The sequence below is a fragment of the Delphinus delphis genome, chromosome 1 (genome assembly GCF_949987515.2).
Source record: "Delphinus delphis chromosome 1, mDelDel1.2, whole genome shotgun sequence".
Lineage (NCBI taxonomy): Eukaryota > Metazoa > Chordata > Mammalia > Artiodactyla > Delphinidae > Delphinus > Delphinus delphis.
The window spans coordinates 160,916,332-160,930,867 of NC_082683.1; the positions used below are offsets into that span (position 1 = coordinate 160,916,332).

At 49.7% G+C, this 14,536-nt stretch overlaps 1 long non-coding RNA gene across 3 annotated transcripts in view; it reads left to right on the forward strand.

The window, feature by feature from the left end:
- The window catches only part of LOC132424774 (uncharacterized), a 42,600-nt gene extending 39,540 nt beyond the window's left edge, over positions 1-3,060 (forward strand). For 2 of the 3 annotated variants that reach the window (XR_009519265.1, XR_009519266.1), the window contains one exon: positions 278-766. This is a non-coding gene — a long non-coding RNA (uncharacterized lncRNA). Of the gene's footprint in view, positions 1-277; positions 767-2,875 lie in introns of those variants that run through there. The other variant, XR_009519267.1, reaches the window with a different exon arrangement.
- The last annotated feature ends 11,476 nt before the right edge of the window (positions 3,061-14,536 follow it).

The following is a 14,536-nucleotide window of genomic DNA, read 5'->3' on the forward strand; positions in this document are numbered from 1 at the left end:
CAAACGTTTCCTCATGCCCTTTCACAGTCAACCCCCCTCCCCACCCCCAGTTCCAGGCAACTAGTGATCTGCTCTCTGTCACTATAGATTAGTTTTAAAGAGCTTTGATTTTAATGAGAATATATTGTGGTCAGTAAAGTAGCATTCTGCATGATTCTGCTCAAAACCCTTCAAGGGTACAACATGAGACAATTTTAACGTTGAAAAAAATTGCAATTTGTGTGTTATCTGAGCCACATAACATCTACCCCTCTGTTGACTTCCTTCCTTTCTTTAGTGTGGCAAAGTGCTTTCAAAGATGGCGTCAACACTTCCATCCTCCCTGGAACCTCATGTCACTCCTCCCAACAAGTGGTGGAAGATATCTCTCCTCCCCTTGAACCGAGCCTGTCTTTGTGACTTGATTTGACCAAAAGAACGTGGAGGAAGGGATGCTCTGCCAGGCCCAGGCCTTATGAGACCTGATAGTGTCTGCTTTTGGCCTCTTGGGATTTGGCCACCACGGATAAGCTCAGGCCAGAGAGCTGAATGACAAGAGCCTGCCTGGGGAGGGAGAGGCCCGGTCAGCTCCCTGCTCTTCCAGCCCCAGCCAAGGAGCCAGACATGGGAGTGAAGCCATCCTGGATGTTCCAGCTCCAGCCGAGGTCTCAGCTAAATGCAGCCACGTGAGTGACCTCAGCCAACTCCATACAGAGCAGAAGAACTAACCTCCCGGCCGAGGCCAGCCAACCCACAGAATCATGAAAAATAATAAATTTGTATTGTTTTAAGCCACTAAGTATTAGGGTAGTTTGCTGTACAGAAGCAGATATCTAATGCAGTCAGGAACAGTGATGGACGGTAATGCCCTCCTAGAAACACTTGAAACAACACTGCAGAAAGGAAAGGACACACAGCCTCCACAATACCCTGAAGCTCTGTCTGCTCCTCTGTGAATTTTCAGATGTTCGTTAAACTCACTCCTACTAGAGGAAGCAGAACCCAGGGTGCAGTCCCCGGCCACGAGGGGCCTCGTCAGGGGCTCTCGAGAACTCAGTGTGAGGGTTGGTTCAGGGAAGAAAGGGGCCCCAGACCCTCGTAGTTCCCTTTCTCCCTGTGGCCTTTCAAAGGGAGGGTCTCACACAGAAAGGAGTCATAGCTGAAGAATCTGAGTCTCTAAGGAGACCTAGGGCCCTATAGGAGGTTAGGAGCTTCTGAGAGCCGAGTTTCCTTAGGAAGACCCAGATGAGAAATAATGCAGGAGTTCCCATGTTCAAGGCGTGATCCGTAGCATGTAACAGTTACTCACAAAGGTGTTTGTTAAATCAATCAATTTCTGCCTGAGTTATCTGGACGTTTCATTAGGTTCAGGGAATCCAAGACTGGTGCTAAGGTATCCCCCAGGCATGGACAATCCACTTGGACAATTCCTGGGGCATCATACACTCCAGACCAGAGAGAGCCACAGGAAATTGAATCTGGAGCTGAATTGTTGGCTTGTTGTAGACTTGACCTTCACCTACCATTGAACCACATGGTGGGGTGAGCTTGGGTCATCAGCATAAGCCCATCACTTGCATCTTTCCTGAAGACCCCCTCATCTTCAAATCTCCAGGTCATGGAAAAAAGATCTCCTCTAGCAGTTACTCATTTGAATTGGGGAGGACTCCTAATGGGATGTATGTAAATTGTTGCTGTAAATGTTTGAATAACCAGGTGGTAAAAGCAAGGGGACCAGCATTTCCTGATAAATATGGGCGGTCAGCTGCCAGCAGAGGATGTTTTGAATTGGATACGGTAAGCAGTGAGAACAAAACGGCTTTGCCTCTATTTCACCCGGAGTATCCACTGGTTGACAAGCCCCTGAGAAGAAGGAAGACAGGGGACAAGAGGAGTGTCCTGTATTGGGGCCAGAAGATGCTTCTGTCCCTCATCTTAATCTTTCAGTGTTTACAATGGCCCCGGCCCATTTTCTGGGTCTTCGTGTTCCCTGTGCATGCATTTGAGGTGGGTTTCCGTAGAGTCACCTCTCAGAAAACAGAGGAAGGGGAAAGAGGTGGAAACGTGGTACCACGGGAGTCTTTCTGCAAGAAGGGCCATGAGCGAGTGGCAAAGGCAAGGGAGGCCAGGGCACAGGCCAGCAGTCGATGTGGAGCAGTGCAAAGGGGGTGTCGAAAAGAGTTATCACTTTCTAAATTGGCTTGTGCCTTTTTGCACAAATCAAAAGGTCGTGTCTCTCTGCTTATGCAAGATCTCTCCGTGTATGCAAGCTGTTTTGAAATGCTTTAAGTGCTGCATGAACCACAGGTGGAATGACTGCTGTTATTAGCTCTGTCTGGAAGATGGCCACACCCGCTGGCATCTGACTGAGTAGGAAAAAGGCCCCAGGGTATCCTGTGCTGGGGACACCAGGTGACTGTACAGAGTCCACACCAGCCGGGAGATCCCAACAGGTGCAGGGCTGATGGGAAATGAGCAAGCTTGGACGGTTTTCCTGCGTAGATGGAGCGTCCGGCTGAGTCACTCTTCCCTCTGCCTGGGGGAGTGAAGTCACAAGTTCTTTGCTCTGTCTTGCCAGCCCTTCTCTTCCTCCCCGTAGCACTCTTGCCTTCTTTAGGACAGCAAACTAAACATAACTGGAATCCAGATCACACTTACTTTAACGGACTTTTCCTCATATACTTAATATCTAAGAAAAAGGGTCACATGGCAAACAGACACCTCCCAAAACAAGAGCCAACCACTTGGCAAAACCAAGCTATTAGCAAGGATTTTTAGAAGAAAACAAGAGGTGAAGTATAATGTAGGGTCAAAGACAAGTCCAGAGCAATTCTACCCTTAATACTTTTATAGGCTGAAAAATGAGATTGATATTCTTTTTTTTTTTTTTTTGCAGTACGCGGGCCTCTCCCGTTGTGGAGCACAGACTCCGGACGCGCAGGCTCAGCGGCCGTGGCTCACGGGCCCAGCCGGTCCGAGGCACGTGGGATCCTCCGGACCGGGGCACGAACCCGCGTCCCCTGCATCGGCAGGCGGACTCTCAACCACTGCGCCACCAGGGAAGCCGGGACAGCATTTTAATCTCCGTGACATGTAGGAATACAGACTCACTGGCTGGGGATGTTCCTCAGGCCATTATAAAGGTGAAGTTTACCTTTGGACTCTTTTTAGTCACAAGTTACAGAAACCTGTTTAAAATGGCTCAAGTAAAAAGGGGACATTTGTATCAGGATATACTGGTGTCTCAAGGAACCCAAGGGCAAGAAGGGCAAGTAGTCTTGCGAGGGTCTGGAACCAGAACAAACACACGTTCCAAACAGACATCCCATTTCTGAATCTGCCAGCAGAGAATGTTGGAATCTTCTACGACCCAGCTGGGTCTGACCCACTCGGTGAAATGGTGTAGTCCCAGCCCAAGAGGGGACAGGGAGACAGACTTGACAGCCAGAAAAAATACCCTATTATATACAAAAATTAAATGTGTGATAAAGCATAACAAATGGGAAAGCTTAGTCAGCAAATGGTGCCAATAGCATTTAGAAGTTCATTTTACTTAATACACCAAAATAAACTCCAAACTAATTAAAGGTATACATTTTAAAATAGTTTTTAAAAGTATATCATAAAAACTAAAATAAAATATCACTTAATGTTAATTGAGACTCTAATGAAAAAAGGGAATAGGTTCTGAGCCCAGAAAGCACAGAGAAAAATAACAAAGAAATGTTGACATCTATTGAGTGCTTAATTATGGTCAGTCTCTATTTTTAAGCACTTTGTCCACATAATCTAATCTATCTTTCAACCTTATGAAAATGGTATTATTATTCTCTTTTTTAAAGATGAGTGAACTATGGCAGAGAGATATTAAGTAACTTGTCCAAGATCACACAGTTCGTGGCGGAGCCGTTTTACCCGGAACTGTCTATCCTGAAAGCCAAGGCTCTAATCCTCCATATCGTAAGGTCTCCTTCATATACATTTAAATGGGTTTAAAAGGGCCAAGTTCATTCGTTCAACATGTATTTATTGAGCTCCCACTAAGGGATGGACACTGCTCTAGGCCCTGGGCTTACAGCAATGAATCGGGCAGGCAAGCCGCCTGACCTCAGGGAGCTTATGTTCTAGACTCTAGAATCTAGAGAAGGTACATACTATTTTTTAAAAAAATGAATAAATAAACCAGAGAGTTTCCGACTTCGGCAAGTACTGTAAAGAAGAAAATCTAGGGCTCTGTGATGAATAGTGACTTAGGTAGATTGGGTGCTTGGGGAGAGCTAGGGGACGGAGCCTGGCTGGTGGAGGAGACACAAGGCATCGGGGAACAAGAAGAAGCCAGGAGGACTCAGATTCCGGGCTAGGGTGGATTGGAGTGCCATTTACTAAGATGGGGAAGAAAAGCAAAGGTACAGCAGGTTTAGGGAGCAATACTGAGGGTCCCATCTCAAGATGTGTTAAATCTGAATGGCCCATTAGGCACCCAAGCTTGCCTCACAACTTCTAATACGTGCATAGCAAATATCACAAAGCGTTCGTATTGGATACCTTGACGAGAAAAACACACTGAACTTGCAGCAGATGTGTGGGCAAAGGATGGGAAAAGACAATTTAGAAAAGGGAAAATAGAATCAATAAACAAACCTGGGAAAATATTCAGTCTCACTAGTAATCCAAGAAATGAAACTTGAAACATGAATGAGGTAGTATATTTTTAAGTACTAAATTAGAAAAAAATTTAAAAACAACACCCAGTGGAGCCAGGGTGAAATTGGTACTCTTCAGACACTGATGATGACATTGTAAAGTGGCACAAATATTTTGGAAAGTAATTTGCCCAGGGTCATAAAAATTCTATAACCTTGGACCCAGTTTTTTCACTTTGGGGATTCTCCCTTTAGGAAAAGGTACTATGTGCCCATGGTATTTAGCACAGAATTATTAAGAGTGAAAATTCAAAAACAGAAACAAAGCAGCAGGGAAATGGTTACATAAATTAAGGTAAATCTACTCCACTAGAGCCCCGTGGCTGCTGGTTTACCTCCAGTAATGAGTGAGGAAAGTTCTTCCTGGTGGCTAAGATGATCCAGTAGAAACAGCAGGCTGGGAGGCCACAGCCTGCCTCAGGTGTCCCGAGAGGCCCAGGCCTGGCTGGAGGGACACTTCAGGCCTGGTCCCCACAGCCGGGGCACCTGGGAGGATGGAGCCACTGTAGCTCCTGGGACTGGTGGGACTGGCTGGAGTCTCTGAGATGCCACAAGGTGAGAAGGAAGGAACCCACATCCTGCAAGGCGTGTGCCCCATTTCTACCTCAGGTTACGGAACTTCTGACAACACCTGTGTGGCTGCAGAGGCCTTTCCCCGAGATGCAGATAGAGCCAGATGACCCCTGCTGCGCGGCAGGGGGCCCCGGGCCCCGCAGTTTGCCTCTCTCAGTGCTGTGTCTCTGACCACCCTCCGCTTTGCATGGGCTTTGTCGTGAAACACCTGAAATCACAAGTGAAGGGGCTCAAGGTCATTGCCCTTCAGCTGCTCGGCAAGCTGTTTAAATGTGAGCCATTGGTTCCTAGGCAATTTCCTTGGTGACCACTAAAGCCGGCGTGGAATGCGTTCTCCGGTCTCAGCGGGCAGTCTTCTCGGGGGGAGATCTCCTAGGCGTCAGATGACCCCCAGTTTTTCCATGCGTGTGAGGAGGAGGGAACCCAGGCCCTGTCTCCAGGACAGCCTTTGTTAGCCCAGCCCCTGACCCCTCCGAGCAGCTTAGGCCAAGGGCACTTCAAAAGTGACCCGAGGAGGTACAATGGACCAGAGAATGTGGCCAAGGGCAGGGAGGAGTGTCAGGAAAGCCCCAGCACAGCACAGCGAATCAGGAATCCGGGATCACCTCTCACTCCTTCCCATGATCCCTTGGAGAGACTCCTGTGTCCAAGTCAGACAGCACTCGGGAGCCTCCCTGCCCCCCGGACTGGACCCAGCTTGCGTCTCAGGGGGGGCAGCACCTCTGCCACCAGCCTGCGGGTGGAGCTGTGCCAGGAGGCCACAGCAGCAATGCAGTGGAGCAGCCCCGGCTGAGAGCACAAGAACCGGGCACTGCACGCTCGCCGCATCCCCTGCTAACCCACTCGGTCTCCAACATTTTCTGGAATCAGCTGTGCCCACCTGTCTCGAGCTTCCATCTCCCAGGAAAGCAATAGACCTCCTAGACACACAGCTCTGTGGCCACACGCCTCACCCTTATGCAGGGCCTGATGCAGACACCCAGAGCTTGCCTTAAATATGTGCTAACAATTTCCCTGACATGAACTTTGAATACTTGGTGTATTGCCCTTCTCAGCCCCCACCTCGCTCAAACACCCAGCACGGGGCAGGCTGCAGAGATCTCTTCAGAGGTGCCGCTCGTTGCTTTTCACTCACCCCTCCCACCTCCAGGCCCATCACTGCTGAACGGATCCAGCTGAGCTCATAATTTAGCTCCAGGGCCCTGCCCCTGGCTACAGCAGTTTGGACCAAATGGGGTATCTGAATGTCAGCCAGCAAGCTGTGGCTGCAGCTCTAGCCCGAGAAGGGCTGGTCAGATTTCTCTCTGGATTCATCCAGCATCAGGACACTGAGGGCTCTGGCAGAGAGTCCAGAGCTCCAGGAAGATGGGAGGCTGACAGAGGAAGAGTGCAAAAGGGACAAAAGTGCCTCTATAAGAAGCTGAAGGAGGGGACTTCCCTGGTGGCGCAGTTGTTAAGAATCCGCCTGCCAATGCAGGGGACACGGGTTCGAGCCCTGGTCCGGGAAGATGCCACGTGCCAGGGAGCAACTAAGCCCGTGCGCCACAACTACTGAGCCTGCGCGCCTAAAGCCCACAACAAGAGAAGCCACCGCAATGAGAAGCCTGCGCACCACAACGAAGAGTAGCCCTCGCTCGCCGCAAATAGAGAAAGCCCGTGCGCAGCAAGAAAGACCCAACGCGGCCAAGAAATAAATAAATTTGTTTATTTATTTATTAAAAAAAAAAAAGCTGAAGGAAGCATCTAGTTCCCCACCAGCGGTGGTCAGCCGGCAGGAAGAGAGGTCTTCCTTACAAACCCTTTGGAGTGACTGCTGTCCTAAATCTTTATGACTCTGAGCTGTGTTCCAATGCTTCCAACAAGGGGAATCCGAAACTAGAGACCCCATCACCCAGAAACATGCAACCGATCCGTCTGGGGCTCACAGGGCACAGGTACCAGGAGCATCCCCTCTGGGCGGGTCTGACTGACTTCCTCAGACACCAGAAGGAGGAAGCCGGTGCTTCCTGTTGTCTCACTTTTGTTCTCGCTCAGCGCTGACTGTCCACTGGGCTTTCAAGGCTGAAGGCCCCACGACCATCCTGATACCCTCGCTAAAGCCACAGCTGTGTCCTCGGCCTCCCTTTCGACAAGCCACATAATCTGTATGGCTTGGGTAGTTTTACCCAGGGTTGCCTGGATTCCATGCTGCACCAGAATCGCTAGAGGAGAAAGGCTGCTTAGTAATCATATATTCACCTCCAGGTCTCACCCCAGACATAGTGAATCAGAACCTCCAGACCTGGAGTCCTGAATCTGTATCTTATAAGGCTCCCAGAGGATGCTGGTGCATAGCCCGGGGTGGGGACCACGGAGCCAGGCCAGCTCCATCTACTCCGGAGGTGGAAACAGGCCGCGGGAGGGGAGGTGTCTTGCCTCGGCCGCTCAGCTTTCAGTGGTAGTGGTGGCTGGGTGCTTTCCTCTCTAAACAGGCTGCATTCCCAAATGAGATTCCATCTGTGTAGTCACCTGGGTCTCATTTCTCGGATGCTCTTTGGGAGCACAAGTGGGGGAGAGGAAATGGACAAGGTGACATTTATTTCACACTCAGGACCTGGGCCCCGGATCCACCTCATTTATCCACACCCCTGTGGAGATGTACACACATGTGTATTAATATGTAGCTTCTGGGCTTCCCTGGTGGCACAGTGGTTGAGAGTCCACCTGCCGATGCAGGGGACGCGGGTTCGTGCCCCGGTCCGGGAAGATCCCACATGCCGCGGAGCGACTAAATAAAATGTAGCTTTTTTTTTTTTTTTTTTTTTTTTTGCGGTACGCGGGCCTCTCACTGTTGTGGCCTCTCCCGTTGTGGAGCACAGGCTCCGGATGCGCAGGCTCAGCGGCCATGGCTCACGGGCCCAGCCGCTCTGCGGCATGTGGGATCTTCCCAGACCGGGGCACGAACCCGTGTCCCCTGCATCGGCAGACGGACCCCCAACCACCGCGCCACCAGGGAAACCCAGATATATAGTTTCTTAATCATGCAAAAGGAGGACAGAAAGGACACCACTTAGACAGACTTTCCATTTCTGGCCAATTGAGCTATTTCTTGTTACTGGATGTGATTTCCCTGCTCAATTCCCTAAGGCTCATAACAACAGAAAGTCAACATACACAAACCTCCGGCACTGATAGCACCCCCTGAAAGGGAGTACTGCTACTCCCCAGCCCTCAAAGGAACCAAAAAACAAGACAAACCTGGAGAAACCCTGCTAGAGCCCCAAGGGCAGAGCAAGGCCTGTTTCGTTCATCACTGAGTATGTCTTCAGGCTCGAGCACAGTGTCCGACATGCTGTTCACTAAAGACCTGTCAATCAATCAAACTTCCAGTTTTTTATTGCTCCCATTAACCCAGCTTTATCGATCTCTTCTATTCTGTTAGCGTCAGCGATCCCCCTGGCCCCTGGACCAGCTTTATCGATCTCTTCTATTCTGTTAGCGTCATCGATACCCCTGGCCCCTGGAATGAAGGGGTGTCCTGTAAGGCTTCTAGAACTTTGCAGAGGTGCTTTCCCTTTTGCTCAGCCATGACAGATCTCTCCTCCCTCCAAACTGCTGCGTTCCCCGCCTCCTGAATGGCCCCTCCCTCTCTAGCCAGGGAGCACTTGGACACGGATCTCACCCACTGTACCTAGCTGGTTCTACCTCTTCAACAGGTCTCTCTCACCTTTCCTCTCCCCTCTGTGGGCCTCAAGTCACACTTGGCTCCTCACCAAGCCATCCTCCCTCCACTCACTTCTTCCCAAAGGGCAAGTATGTTGGTCTGATGGATTGGTTTCCCAGACATGAATTGGGCCATGATTCCTGTGGGCACCATCTTGAAGATATTCCTGATCTTTTATGAGGCCAACATGTTCTACTGCTCTGCCTCCTGAGGCTGCCCTGAGGCTTTTCCTCACATTAAAGTTTACCCTTTTAGTTTGGTAACTGGGGTTTAGGGGAGCTAAAGAGCACTGATCTCTAGCCTAGGCCAAAAAAATATTGCACATGGTTCAGCCCAGTTTAATAGAGGTTGGGATTTGGACCCCAAACACCAGCTTCTATTAAACTTGGAGTCTTAGGGACTACAATAAATGACAAACTTGTTTTCCTCATCCAACTTCTGGACTAATTTAGAGATAAAAAAGGAGGAACAAAGCATATAGATGTCAAATTGTCATCTTGGTTACAGTTAAGGCTGATATTGGAGAATGTGGCTCATCCTGGAAGCAAGTAGGATTTCTTCCCCACAGTCAGTTCTGGACCAGGGCAGCTTCCAGAATGGGAGACTGGCAGATGTCAGCTCCCATGAAACCTGAAGCATGGACCAGCAGACTGCAGTGTGTGCTTTCTCCCCTGGGAGGAATCAGGGAAGCAGTGGCAAGAGACCAGAGTATTGTGCTAATTGATACAAGGATAACTGATCCTTCTAAGCTTGGAAGGAAACACAAAGAAAGGGGAATTAATATGGCAACTTAACAAAAGTGCTATTTCCTCTTTCTTACTCAGCCTCCGTTCCCTGGATGTTTCCCTGGGAGCTTTGTAGGTCGGCAGGTGGTTGGGCTGGAGCAGGATTAGACATTCCTGGGTTCTCTGTCTTGATAACCTTGTAATGGTACCCAGGCCCACCATCATGCCTAAACCCGTCATCCCTCGTGCTGCTGCAGAATTTCAGGCCTTTGTCATCACCTCCCATCTGTGTTACTCCAATGGGCTCCTGTCTTCGTCAGTTTGGGCTGCTATAATAGAATTCCGTAGACTGAGTGGTGTATAATATAAGCAAGAGAAATTTATTTCTCACAGTTCTGGAGCTGGAAGTCCAAGATCAAAGTGCCGGTGCATTTGGTGTCTGGTGAGAGCCCACTTCCTGATTCGTAGATGGCTGTCTTCTTGCTGGGTCCTCACATGGTGGAAAGGGTGAGGAAGCTCTCTGGGGCTTCTTGTATAAGGGCACTAATCACACTCATGAAAGCTTTGCCCTCATGACTGTGTCACATCCAAAGGCCCCGCCTTCCAATATTATGACATTGAGTGTGGGTTTCAACCTACGGATTTTAGGGGGACACAAACTTTCAGACCATAGCAGCTCTTCACTAGTGTCCCTAAGCCAGTTCCCCCTCGAAATCAACCCCCCACTTGCACCCAGAGTGATCTTTCTAAAACCACAGATCTGACCGTGTGACTCTGCTGCTAAAACCCGCAGTAGGCTCCTCACCAGCTACAAAATGAAATTCTGATTAGCGTGACCCCTGCCGGATAAGAGCCCAGAACTTCCAGTGGAGGGGTCAGTGTGAGGATAGATTTCTGGTTGCCAGGATTGAAATTTACTCAATCTGGGTTGCCTGAAAATGTGGCTCAGAAAATTTGTGGTAAAGTTCATCTAAGCTCAAATGAAGATCAAATTCAGATTCTTCAGCTCATCAACAACCCAGAAACCCAAAGATATAGTACCTCCCTTTCAATGGCTGGATATCTGACATGCCATAAACAGGGTGTTCGGACATTGATGGATTTTCCCATCCCTCCTTACCTTCGGGTCTGTAGCAGCGGCCTCAGCCTAGAGTCTCTCACCTGGTCCTTCTCAGATGGAGGAAGAAGGTCAAAATCTGATAACAAAGTGTTATCAACTCAGGCGCTCTTCTCTCTCGGTTCACAGACTGGACCCCATAGACTTTAGGATGAAACAAATCTCCAAGTATTCTGTGCTCGCTTCCACTCCATGTGCTCCCCCCCCTCCATGTCACAGGTGATGTTTGCACCAACAATGGCAGGACTTTAACTGTGTTTTCACCCAATAGAGCGGAGTGAGAAGTGACACAGGGAGAAGATGCCTGTCTCATAACGTCTCACCATCCCATGTACCATCCAACACACTGGCGAAACGCCCTTGTCTGCCTCTGCAGTCGCTCAGCTCAGCTCTCTCCTGAACAGCCTTGGGGCTGATGATTCACTCCCCTCCCCTACTTCCCAGCCTCTTGCAGCAGGGCGTCCAGAGGTCACCTCTGTCCCCTGTCCAGTCTCCTCTGGATGTGGAAATCAGCCTGAGAGGTATAAAGTAAACTGTTTTCTGATGACAGATGGTTCTGTGGTAGAAAATAAAAGAAAGAGAAGAATAATGATACTAGTTATTCCAACTTTTCTTTTTTCTTTGGGGAAGATGTCATACATAAAACAGAAGGAAGCAAGATTTTGCCGTAAAATATACCTTCCTGGAATACTCCAGCAGTGGCTCTGTTGAGTGGTCAAGGCCTGATCTGGCTGAACTAATACATACTCAGTCAAGGATGAGAATGAGAACCCAGTCCAGGCCCCGGAGGCCCTAACAACTTCTGAGGGATGTCCTGGCGTGGGACTCGGCTCCGCAGACAGAGCAGGTAGCCAGCAGCAGCTCCTTTCCGCAGGAAATGCCGGCTGGAAGGGTGAAGCCCACAGTGCTCACCTTTGGTGGCCGTGGGCCGGTTACTCAGTGCTCACCCTGGTATCCCTCCCACGGCCAAGGGCCTGTCTTTGGATCACTGAGAAGGTGAGCAGCTGGGCTCCCTCTTGAGGTCCCACGTAAGAACCTGGGCCTGACAGATGCTACAGCCCTGACACAGGTGAAAAGGGAGAGTGGCCAGACAGCTCCACTGCTGTCAGCAGAGGGACAGACCCAGTTCCAAAACCCCACGCCAGCTTGACCCTTCCTCTCTAGATGAGGGAAATCAGTATCTGCCTGGGTACGTTTTGAAAGGATAAATGGGCTAAGGTACAAAAAAGTGACCAGCACAGTGCTTGGAACGTGATAGACACTTAGTAATTAACCGAGCAAGTGGGTTGAAGACCAAATACTGAGGCAACAGTCTTTTGCAGAAAGAAAAAAGCCTTATTGCGGGCAGCCAAGCAAGGAGACAGTAGGTAATGCTCAGATCTGTCGCCCCATCAGCTTTTTTTTTCTTTTTGGCGGTACGCGGGGCCTTTCACTGTTGCGGCCTCTCCCGTTGCGGAGCACAGGCTCCGGATGCGCAGGCTCAGTGGCCATGGCTCACGGGCCTAGCCGCTCCGTGGCATGGGGGATCTTCCCGGACCGGGGCACGAACCCGTGTCCCCTGCATTGGCAGGCGGACTCTCAACCACTGCGCCACCAGGGAAGCCCAACCCCATCAACTTTTGAGGTGGGATATTTATAGTGGAAGTAGGGAGTAAGAGGGGGAGGGGGCTTAGAAATGATTGGTGGAAGCAGTTTGTAAGTTTCAGGAGTTCTCTGCACAGCCTCGCCTGCTCTTTCTGCCTCTTCATGGGTCCTACATCTCCTAGGTGAGCAGAAGCCTGAGGCCTTCGGGTGTCTCAGGCCCCCAGTTTGGGGAGGTGGTGGGGAACAGGCCCAGGCTGGGATGTCGGGCAGGGGGTGCTTCCGAGCCCCTCTTGGAGAAAGATGCTGGGGGCTGATTCCTTAAGGTGATTTCGTGGGGCCCAGCTGCTTGCAGGACTAATTGATTCTAAAGTCCAAGGGGGCCCACAAGGCCATCAGACCCAGTCCTTATCTATCTTCAAAGGGAAAACACCGCTGCTTTAGGGCACACCTTCCTTCTCAGCTAGAAGATACCATTAGCTTTTGTTCTGTCGTTGTTCTCATTCAGAGTCCTCCTACTGGGGGAGACAACCCGCCGGATTCTATGCCTGGCCGGGTGTCTTGAGGGCCAGGGCAATGCAACTGTCTTCCCTCCCCACCCGACTCCCTGCTGTCTGGGATCTGATCTGTCAGTCTTCTGGATACTTCTAGACCTGATGAAGGTAGGACTCAGTGGAGGTACAGGGAACCATCCACTGAGACAGAAAGGTGGGCATCTGGGAGCCTGCTGGGAGTGGAGCGGTGCTCTCCCTGTGCCTGCAGCGTGAGAGGACGGCTGCCCTGTGACTCATCTGCCAGGGGCCACCTTTCCCTTAGCTTCCGCCTGGCCCTGCCGCCCCTCTGCTACATCACACGCTGTGCCCACTGGGCTCTGGGTGAAGAAGGGGCTCCTTCAGCTCCACCCTGGAGATGGGAGTAATGGGGGTGGTGCCTGCACATCCCTACACCTCGCCCCCCAGGCAGAGGGTAGGAATCCAAGGCCCTCCCCTCCCACCCCTGGCTCTGACTCTGTGTTTCTCTACCTTATTTTGCCCTCCTAGGTAGCCACTAATTCTAATTTTAACCAAGATTTTTGTTCAATCAGCATAGCGTTCCACACGTCCTAAAGAAGCCCTGTTCTTACTGCCCCTTGGAGAAAACCAGAAATGAGTACATTTAAGGAGTGGTTCGGAATGTGGGCTCCAACTGGGGGTCTCCATAGCGTATCCCCCATATGCACCCATGGGCAGGAGGTAAGCTGTGACCATCCACACTCATGGGGAGAAGCCAAAGGACAGAGACCATTAACAACAACCAACTTGGGAATCGAAAATACTCAGGTTCCACGGTGCCTCAGCTAATGGAAACGCTTTAAGATTACTTCTTTATGTACGTCACTTTGCCCAATTTTATTCATCATGGATAGAGTTCTTTTTAAAATGTTTAATTCACTTTCCTGTCTTCCCAGAAGAGTAAGTTGAAATTGATTTTACCTACTTTTCGTGACTCTGTTATCACTTTGAATATTGGTAACCGTCTGTGATACACTGGAACGCCCTCATGAACTATTTAGAAAAAACAGATGTGACAATTGCCGCCAGTCTACTATGTTTTTTGAAGTCTACTTTTCTTAATTCTTTCTCGATAATAAAAAAAATATATATTTACATAGGTAGAGTAAAAACACCTTTCTTTTCTTCCAGTTTTTAGTCTGCAGTAGACAGAGAACAAGATGAAGTCTGATAGAACTATTTGTAAATTAAGTGTCAACATGACTTGAGTGAGGGTCTAAGAGGTTCCCCGTGAGTGAAGTTCAGGATGTTTAAAATAGAAATTTTGTGGCATTTAAGCTGCCTCAAGTCCTTTTCTCACATACTCAATCACTCACCAAATAGCTCTTGAACACCTACCAGCTGCCTGGCCTTTTCTGAGCACCATGGCTACAACAGCGAACAGGAGGGCAAGCTCTCTGCCCTCCCACACCCAGCTTGCTTCCTAGCGGTTGGCTGTGGTCTGAAAGGTGAAATTGCTGAGTAACTAAGTTCCAAGTAGAAAGAATGTGGCTGCGTGTGCCTTCTGTATGTGGTCCAGAGACATACATTTAGTTCAGAAATGTGTTAGGACACGCATACATTTCTCAGACACTGCGCTCCCAAATCCCTCTAAATCCACCCCA